Genomic DNA, 8798 nt, shown 5'->3' with positions numbered 1-8798 from the left:
ATAAAATGAATATTTATAGTGCTTTAGTAGCACATTAGACTCAGATCACCTGTTAGATGATGGGTAGTCTCCATATTCTATCTGTCACAGATGTGAATTCGTCATATGGATGAGTTTAGGGACTTGCTATTTAATGGACTCTTCATCCCCCAGAGAGTATCTGATACACATATACCATGTCCCTGAGTGATGGATTTTGCATCTTGATCTCTGGGAAGTGTGACAGATCTGTCAAAGAACAAGGACCTATGGGCAGGCAACTCCCTATGGATTATGCAATTGTGGATGTTCCATTAAAAAGCGCATGAAATAGATTGTGCTCACAGCAAATGCTCCCAGCCTGCTTGCCTCCAGAGCAGCACACAAATTGCTAGTTAACTTTTGGTTTCCTGAGTGTTCTTCCAAGCTGGAACTCTGCAGATGGCCTTCTCCCAGTCTCTCCCCATTTCCTAGCATTTGTATAGCACCCCATTAACTAATGAGGCTTACAACTTCTGCCTTCCTGAAAAATGTTTACATAGCTCCTGCATCTCATGAGAAAAACATGTTTCCAGAGGGGAAAAGAAAGGAAGTTTCAGATCCCTGATTTCCTACTGCATGGCCTTCAGATGTCACTGCAAGCTCTTCTAAGAAATGTCTGGAAATTCCCAAATGCAGAAAGACCAATTTGAGGAAGGACTCCCCTGCATCCTGTTTTCAGAGGACTTGACCCAATTCTCCTTGCCACGGTAACCACACTGAACTGTGGCACCATTTGGAGCTTCTTAGTGGCCATAAAGGCACTGGTAGCCCTGCTTAATATTATGAACAACCATGCAAGTGTGAAGGAAACAAATTAATCACATTTGCAAGAGGGGAACGTTTTCAGCCAGAACTTATTTAACTAGTTCAGCTCTTCATAATCAAAACCAGAAGCAGATAATAAAAACTGTTTCTCTAAAATTAATTTTATTTTTTTAAATGTCAATAGCTTCTTCTATTTCACCTTTACTTCCATTTTAACTGTAGATTAATTTGCATATAGTTATATCACTTTCAAAGCAATTACCTTAGTTGGAAAAAAATGACACAGAAGTTACTCATAAAAATAATTGAAAGTATTTGATCCTGGAAAGCATCATCCCACAGTCTTTCCAACCATTTTTATGTCTGCTCCAGATTTTCTTCAGAGCAGGAGTTAAGAGTTACTGCTCTTTCTTCAGAGCAGTAAACACTATAGCTCTGCATTTCCCATGTCAACCAAACTGAAAGAAAAAAAAAAAGCAACCCAGAAATATTAAATACTGGAGCCATCATTTCCTTCACCTTTTAACTTACTCCTTTCTGCTCCAAAGTGTGATGGCATTTTCCCTGAAGCATATAACCTGTGACTTTGTGCCAGTGCAGTCCTGTGGCCGCTGCCAAAACTGCCTTTGATTTCAATAGCAGGTCTTTCGGTCTGAGGAATCCACGATCAGACGTGCAGTGTCATGCACAATAAACTACAGATAATAAAGGAATTGAGCTGATGCAGACAGAGTGGTTCTGTCTGCAGCATTTATTATTTTCTGTTGTTATAAGGAACTGAGGATTCTTAACACATGAAAGAAATTTCAAGGGAATACAAGATAGAAAAGTGAGAAAATCTACTCTTGGGTTTTATACAATTGGTTTGCTTCTGTGCCAGTTTTTCTTCTCCCTTTATTTAAGTTGCAAACTGCAAAGGAGAAAACTCAAAACTAAAACAGAAGGAAACTGGTAGAAAATGAAAAAAAAGGAGAATTCTTGTTTTAAAAAATAAGTAAATCCAGAACCCACGAAATAAATCCCAAAACTAGAACCCATTTCCTAAATTCAATTACAAGCTGAGAAGTCCTTTAACAGCATGAAAAGTCTAAACAAGTAATTTCTTTTAGCTTACTGCTACTGCAAGACAGCTTATGTGCTTAGCTTGGGTGCAGGTCAGGTGTTTTTGAGCATGAAGTGGTTTCTTTGCACCTTCACTGCTGAAAATCCCGCACACGTGAAGAAAACTGTACAAAACCATTTGGAGATAAAGCTATGTGCTGCCATTCACAGCGTGTCTGGGATGAACAAAGCCATCTGGGGGTTTGCTACCCCTCAGACAGACATTATACCCCTAGCAGAGTATGCAAAGGTCTTGGGTTACCTTGGAAAGGAAAGAATTTCTTTGGGTTTTAAGAGAAACTACTCATATGTCACTCATTTCTGAGTCTCACATTTAGCAACCTGTCCATCTTTGAGATGGGCATAAGACAATACACCCTGATTTTCTGAGCTTTGACTATGCTCTTTCATCTTCCCATTTTTACTGGTCACAAATTTGGATCCCAGAAGTGATTCTGCAGAGAAGCAAGAAGGCAGCTGATCCAAAGAGGTCTCTTTCCTGCCAGAGAGCCACATCCCATCCATGCATTAAGAACAGCCCAATCAGCACTGATAAAATAAATGAGAGAATGACAATAAAACCTGGGGAGACTGGAATATTTTACTTTTTTTTTTTTGCTACAGCTACTTTGCAGTGCTACAGCTGGGGCATATTTTGAGTACCTCTCTTCTCAGTTCTTCTCAGTTGATGTACTGCTCATCTGACATATCCCCTGGTTCTCCTGGCATGATTCATGCTTGCCTGACTTGCTTACCTGAGCTAGGCATCTGGGAAGAAGCAGAAGAAAATACAACTATGCATCAAGGAGGATTTTGCTGGCTGCAGAGATGAACTGAATCTAAAGAGTGAAGTAAAACTGGGACTGAACTAGCCTGATGCATGCAAATGGTCTTCCCTCGGCATTCCAGGCTTCCCCAGCTTTCATCATACTTTTCTGTAAAGCAGCTGCACAACTCTGACCTGACAAGTCCCTAAAAATAATGACTAGAAGTAAGGATACTCACTGTCTAGCATCCTCTGGAATGATCAGGAGGCAACTCGGGGTGAGGAGCATAGTGTCTGTTCTGAGCTTTCAGAAACTGGGCCCTTATAGAGGTTTTATTGTGAATTAGAGACCTCCAAGCTGATGGGGTGCTTACCACTTTTTTATTGTATCATCATGACATCTTCAGGGAGCAGTTCTCCAATTCTTACTATTTTAAGGCTCTGTGGTCTTCAGATTGTCTTCCATCATCTGAAATCCCCAGTACATGCAATGTAAGCTGACAGCTTTTGATGAACCATCATTATATCTTGGCTGGATACCCAGCCTAGTGAATCATGAAACTGCCAAATCTTTTTATTATGAACAATCTCTCAAACTTCAGTGGGAATAATGAAGAAGACAGAGCTAAAATCCCTGCTTGGAAATGAACAAGTACCTCATGCTCCACATTTGCTTTAAACAAGTCTTGTGACATACAGGAACCATTTGGAAGTGGAAATTAAAAGGAAAGCTTTCAGGTTTCTTCTTATTTTCTCTGAGACTAGGGAAAGTTGAAGTGGCCTCTCTCCTGACGCATGGTAGCTGCCACACAGACACGCAGACCTCCCTCTCCAAAGCAGGTGAAGATTAAATCACATCTCCAAGACCACCACAAGGATGCAATTTCCAGTCTTCACCTGATGTCCAGGAACAAAATGCCTGAGACTGAGCATCACATCTAGTTTGATGAGAAAAAAACTGAGATTTGAAGAAGTCCCAGCAGAGCCACGTACTCTCACCCCACTGGTTCTCAAATGGCAGCTCAGCACCAAACTTCCCTATGGTTTTCAGAATTTCCACATTGAACCCCTCTTTCTACCTCCACTCTCTTCCATGGCAAAAAATGTGGTAGGTAGGAAAGGAATGGGCTATCCCACACAGCTGGAAAGCCTGGTTAATATTCTCTTGTTGGCATGCATGATGCAACAGTATCTGCACAGTTGCACAAGAAGCCTTCCTTGATTTAGCTGGAGGTTTTCAGTCTGGCAGGACACAAACAACAGGGCCACTGAGGTCTCTGTTCCATCCCTTCCAGTGCTCCAATACAAGAAATCAGCACAGGCACTGGGAGAACTCTTGATATCTCAAACTGGACAATGAGCAACAGTAATACCATGCTGCATCCATTGGAAAGCACGAAATACATTTATTTTCTGCAATCCCAGCTGTTCAAATAGACTGTGTCTAGGAATTTGGCTTCATGATGCATAAAATGTCAATATTCCTTTCCAGCTGGGCTGGTCCCAAGGACAGAATGAATGCTTCTGTCTGGCACTGCATCTAATCTAATGGACCCTGTTGGATGGTACTGGGTTGTACAAGTCTTTCATAAATCAGACAATCCACCTGTGGATGAAGAGGGGATGACTACAGCTCCGTAGTCTACTGCCTTTCAAAGACTTTATTTTTGTGTGAAGGGCTGACTCTTCACTGGCTTACAGATGTTCTATTTTACGAAGCAGTATGGTTATCCACCACTCTTGTGGTTTCAAGGCCTAAGACCTAAAAAACAGGGTTTCTGTGGGATAAAGGAAAAAACTGGGCTTCTGTAGGATAAAGGGAGCATGTTTTAATTCTTTAGCCAGGGTTGAGGATTATCAGACTGTAAATGTTACAAATAAGTAATTTCAGCTGCTTATACAGCTGTACATGCCATACACTGTATGGATACATTTCAGTTCAGAGCTCAAAGTATTTCATATTCCAGGCCTGCATTGTGCTGGTGGTCACCTCAGAGACTTGGTCTGGTTTCTGCACCTGCTGCTCTGGCATTGTTCACCATTCAGCAATTGACATAATGCCCCAAAACATCACAGGAAGTTTGAATTTTACAGGGGACATGCAGAACAGAAAGCAAATGTTATTCCATGACAGAGGGAATAAAGAAGGCAACTATTCATCTGTCACAGAGTGTAAGAAAGTTACTTGTCACACAGATGTGTGTACCTACTTTCAGCAAAATCCTTGATTCACATAAACAGCAGCCCTGACCACAGCAATTTGTGCTAGCACATTTGTTCTCACATAGATCTGTGCATTTGCTCCTTCACCAAGGCATCCATGCATACAAAACCACCATTGCCTGTATGCAACCACAGAAAATGGAGAAACAACAGCAAACCAAAAACACGACCCAAGCACAGTGTGAATCAAGCACAAACAGACTGAACCAAACACAAACAGACAGAAACAAAATGTGTAACTTGTGAAAACAGTCACAAATATTTGTCTTCTCTCTTCATACAATTCACATTGATTACTCTTTTTCAGAAATTTTAAAAAATTACATTATCTGGTTAAAATTAAAGATATATTAAGGTATGCTCCTATTTAAGAGTCCTGCTATAGATTTTGGCAACTTTAAAAAAACAGTAATATCTGCTCTAATGTTTCTTTCCGACAGAAAAGCATATACATAAAGACAGAAAAGCATATATCCACATACATGCATTCACAACTATACATACAGCCACACATACACCTGTTTATTTTTTTGTGATTTAGCATGTTCATCATTTGTATTTAAAATGAAACATTTTTAAACAAGGATCAGTTACTTTCACATGGCTGATGCTGGAGATTTCTTCAACAGTACTAAGTGGCATTAACTTACACTAATCTTATTTACATTAGTGCTAAACTTACTACATGATGTCAACTCCAATAAGAGCAAGTGACAGAGCTGAAGGACACTATGCAAGGTGAAATTGTGGAAAGCAACATAAATAAGTTATTTTACATTACAATGAAGCCAAGAAACCTTTTAATTGAAAGCGATTTTGTAAATTAAAAGAGGTCTTACCTAAAGTAATTTGCTTTCCAAGAAAATATTTTGTTCTTTGACCTGGTGTTTGTCAATAGCAACTGCAGGTAAGATAAGACTGCACTAGGTGAAAATTATATTAACAGAATCACAACATTACAGAAATATCCATCTGTAAATACTAGGATTTAGCCAAGTAATTTCTTTTGTAAGATCTTGGGTACAATCTGTAATTCTTGCACATAATTTATTTTTGTACTTTCTCATCTAGTTATATTATGTTCAGCTAACAGCATCTAAATACTTTGACTTTACATTAGTATTTCTATGGCTACAAAACTGGGGGTTTTTATAAAATTATATCTCTATAGAGTTCCATAATGCAGCTCTACTTTGCTTTGAAATACTGGAAAAACAGTATAGCTTAAATACAAAAAACAAACAAACAAAAAAAAAAGAATTGCATTCTCAAAGAACAGCTTATGTTTTGGTGTAGTTTTATACATTAAAAGACATAAATTTAATCACCCTATTGCCCAAAGAAATTCCTCTATTCCTCTCTCTAGTACCAGTTATACTTAAGAAATGGTAACAAAAGCTGTCAAGTGCTACATTTTGCATTTTTAAAAGCCAAAATAAGGGAAAACTCCTGAGACATAATTTATTATTAAATTCTGAATTTCATGCATGAGTGCAACTGCTTCTCATTTAAAAGCAACTATACTAAAAATACAAAACTATTTAAATATCTTATCTTCCATCAAGTTTCTACTGACATTTCTTTCAACTAGCAGCTGTCAGATCTGAGAACAAAGTCATTAAAATGCTTCAAACATTTTCAGTGGACTGAATTCCAATAGAAATCTTTTCATGTAAAGATTTGCACATTCAAAGATCAATGTGACATTTTAAACTGATGGCAATAACAGCTCCTAACTTATGTAAGAAATTTCTAATACATGGATATCCATGATATAAGGAATACACACAAACAGAGAATAACAATGTGAGCTATTCCAAACAAAGTTCATCAATTTCTTAAAAGCAGTTAGATCCTAAGTAGGTACCTAAAACAGCCACGATGCTCTGATCACCTGTCGAAGTTGGAAGGATGAGGAGAGCTGTAACCAATAAAAAGAACAACTGATGCTCGAGAGTTCTCGGCGAGAGAAGAGGAGCCGGGAGGGAGGAGAAGGGCTACTGCCGGGGGGCTGCCGAGAGGGACCCGCCTCCCCCTCCGCCTCGGCATCGCCCCCGGCAGCCCTGGCTCGGCACCCGCCGCTCGGGGCACTCTGCTCGGGGCCCCTCGCTGCCGCACTGAAGCGGGCGGTGGCAAGGCCAGGGTTAGGCACGAGTCAGCAAGGGACACTTCAGTGCCCTCACCTGCTCCCCGGCCCTGCCCGGCCCCGGGACAGCCCGGCCCCGGTCCCGGCAGCTCCCGGCCGTGCGGCAGCGCCCGGGCGGCTCGGGGACCTCGGCGCAGGCCCCGGCCCGGCCCGGCCCGCGCTGGCCCGGCAGCGCAGCGCTCCGCGGCTCCGGGAGCGCAGCCCGGGCGGCCGGGACGGACGGCGCTGCTGCCGCCTCGCCGCGCTCTGCAGGGGCAGGGGCCGCCCCGAGACCCCCGCCCGGCCGCTCTGTCCCGGCCCCGCTCACCTGGGCTCCCGCTGCGCTCCCCGCGGACGGGGGATCTGCCGCCGCGCCCCTTCCCTCTCCCAGGATCCCGCTACGGACAAGTGCCCACGGAGCCCTCACCTTACCTTACCTCACCTCACCCCACCGCCGGGGCCGCCCGGCCCCCCAAGAGCTGCGCCGCAGCCCCCGCCGCCGCACCGCCCCAGCACGCCGGCACCCTCCTCCCCCGCCGCGGCTCCCCGCCCAGAGCAGACCCCGGGAAACGCCTACCGCAGCTCCGGCCCCCGACCCCCGCCGCCAGCCAGGCGTCCCCCTCCCCCGGGACCCGCCGCCACCCCGCCCGCGGGGGCCCGGAGCCCTCGCCGGGCAGAAGCCGTTCCGCAGCGGCTGCGGACCGCAGCGCGGGGGAGTCAGAAGGTGGACGGGATTCCCCCTTGTAACCGTACCATAAACCGAGGAGTTTCTTTTAAAGTTCGGGGGGGGAAAAAACACACACGCGCATTCCGAAATAAACAAAACAAAACAGTCTCCAAAGTCGCCTTCCCACTTGTCCTTTAGATCATCTGACAACACTTTTGAATAGAAGGCTCCTCTAGGAGCTGCAGGTATTGACAAGAGCCGCTTAAAATGAAAAGTACTGCTTCATAGAAAATAGTCGCAGGATAAAAATTAGGACTTTGAGGTATGAAACAATTTGTGGCACAGCTGGTATGTAAAATAAAACCATCAAACGTCTTGTCATAATCAAATATACCCTAAATCTGGACTAGCGACATTGCTTTTGAAAGATGTCGCTCCATATAAATGCCTTTAACGCCTGGTAGAAAATTTTTATGAACATGTTGACAAATGAAATAACCCGGGTTATTTGATTAGTGTCCATGTAATCTGAATAAGGGCTTGTATCAGGAAAAGAAACGTCAAGCCTTTAATACTTTTGAAAGGATGGATTTTCGCTGCAATTAAAGAGTAATCTTATACCAATAATGAGAGCGAACCATTCTCGCTGTGTTCTGTGATACAGGGATTACAGAGGATGAACTCAAGAGTTTCTGTTCTCTTTTAAAATTCAGCTCGGGCCGAACGAACAACATTGTTGAGGGAGGCGGGGGTTTGGTAGCTGCCCAGCCGCCCTGGAAGCTCTGCATCCCACCGCCCGCCCAGGAACGGGTGTGCCGATGGCATCTCCTAATACTACTTGGGAAATACTTGCCGATTTGGGATGCAGGTGTCAGGAAACTGGGCTGGACAATTCCCACTGCACTTCATAAACTCTTCATTCAAGAGTTTATGTTTTTTGCAGTCTTTATGCAAATAGCAACAGACGGTGTAAGAAGGGACAAATAGCAACAGACGGTGTAAGACGTGGTCGCCTGCCTTACGGAGCTTCAACCACTGTGAGACAGTGCGCTGAGGTAACTTGTGCTCCAGGGAGGCTAAGATCCGCACCTTTAGGTCAGCTCCGCTGGTGTTTGCTCTGATTTTCCTTC

The sequence above is a fragment of the Coloeus monedula genome (assembly GCF_965178545.1).
Source record: "Coloeus monedula genome assembly, chromosome: 8".
In the NCBI taxonomy this organism is placed as follows: domain Eukaryota; kingdom Metazoa; phylum Chordata; class Aves; order Passeriformes; family Corvidae; genus Coloeus; species Coloeus monedula.
Note: the sequence above shows the minus strand (reverse complement) of the source record.